Source organism: Procambarus clarkii, chromosome 19 (assembly GCF_040958095.1).
Source record: "Procambarus clarkii isolate CNS0578487 chromosome 19, FALCON_Pclarkii_2.0, whole genome shotgun sequence".
Classification (NCBI taxonomy): domain Eukaryota; kingdom Metazoa; phylum Arthropoda; class Malacostraca; order Decapoda; family Cambaridae; genus Procambarus; species Procambarus clarkii.
Window position 1 is genome coordinate 4,162,913 of NC_091168.1, and position 1,982 is coordinate 4,164,894.

The following is a 1,982-nucleotide window of genomic DNA, read 5'->3' on the forward strand; positions in this document are numbered from 1 at the left end:
AGTGGGGTGGGAACAGGGGGTTGGAAGGGTATCCAGTGACTGGCGTGATGTTTCACATAAGTAAAAGTTTCGTATTTTGATTTACTCCATCTCTTTACTGTGTACTCACCTTGTTGTACTCACCTAGTTGTGCTTGTGGGGGTTGAGCTCTGGCTCTTTGGTCCCGCCTCTCAACCGTCAATCAACAGGTGTACAGGTTCCTGAGCCTATTGGGCTCTATCATATCTACACTTGAAACTGTGTATTGAGTCAGCCTCCACCACATTACTTCCTAATGCATTCCATTTGTCAACCACTCTGACACTAAAAAAGTTCTTTCTAATATCTCTGTGGCTCATTTGGGTACTCAGTTTCCACCTGTGTCCCCTAGTGCGTGTGCCCCTTGTGTTAAATAGCCTGTCTTTATCAACCCTGTCGATTCCCTTGAGAATCTTGAATGTGGTGATCATATCCCCCCCTAACTCTTCTGTCTTCCAACGAAGTGAGGTTTAATTCCCGTAGTCTCTCCTATGTGTGTGTGTGTGTGTGTGTGTGTGTGTCTGTGTGTGTCTGTGTGTGTGTGTGTGTGTGTGTGTTTGCTTGTGTGTGTGTGTGCTTGTGTATGGGTTTGCTTGTGAGTGTGCATGTCACGAGGGAGCCCTGTGTGTCACACTTCTACCCGGAATGAGTCACTTGGAGAGTCTATATATATATGATAAACTGAACAAGATTTCTCTTATAATTGCCCTCACTGTACATCAGTTAACTGACCGGAGCAGGCAGTACTCACCGGCCAAAACCGTCCCGCTCACACAACCAGGTGAGTTTATAATGATGCCCTTATGTCGAGGTCCTCGGTGGATTCGTCATCTCTCCATGTGGTGTGGAGTCCCACTCTTCCACTGAGTGCCAGTGGATCGGTGCTGGTGGCTGTTTCAGTATGCTGTATCCTTTCGCCTTTTGTGTTACCTTTCACTAATTTACTGTATCACTGTTCTCTATAGCCCAAGTACACCTTGATACAGAGATGTAAACATCGGCCTCGTGGCCCTATGCTCCTCACGTGGTCTGGAGCTGTGATTACTCTGTTTAACACAAAAGTTCTAGTGATATCACAGTGTTCATTTTTTCTATGTTCGGTTATACACTTTGATCACGGATCACAATCACTGTAAACCTAAAAAGTCCGATTTTATGGACGATTAATGCGGAGCGTCAAGCCCTCGACCCTCCTACTCGATTGCCTCAAATCGACTGTGTGTATGTATGTATGTATGTATGTATGTATGTATGTATGTATGTATGTATGTATGTATGTATGTATGTATGTATGTATGTATGCATGTATGTATGTATGTATGAATGTATGTATGTATGTATGTATGTATGTATGTATGTATGTATGTATGTATGTATGTATGTATGTATGTATGTATGTATGTATGTAAGTATGTATGTATGTATTCACCTAGTTGTACTTGCGGGGGTTGAGTTCTGCTCTTTCGGCCCGCCTCTCAACTGTCAATCAATTTTCTAACTACTACTACTACAACTATTTTTTTCCTCCACACCACACACACACACACACCAGGAAGCAGCCAATGACAGCTGACTAATTCCCAGGTACCTATTTACTGCTAGGTAACAGGGGCATAGGGTGAAAGAAACTCTGCCCGGGATCGAACCCGGGACCACAGGATCACGTGACCAACGTGCTGTCCGCACGGCTACCCCCCCCCTCGGCCATATATACATACATGTATGTATGTATGTATGTATGTATGTATGTATGTATGTATGTATGTATGTATGTATGTATGTATGTATGTATGTATGTATGTATGTATATGTCGTACCTAGTAGCCAGAACGCACTTCTCAGCCTACTATGCAAGGCCCGATTTGCCTAATAAGCCAAGTTTTCCTGAATTAATATATATTCTTTAATTTTTTCTTATGAAATGATAAAGCTACCCATTTCATTATGTATGAGGTCAATTTTTT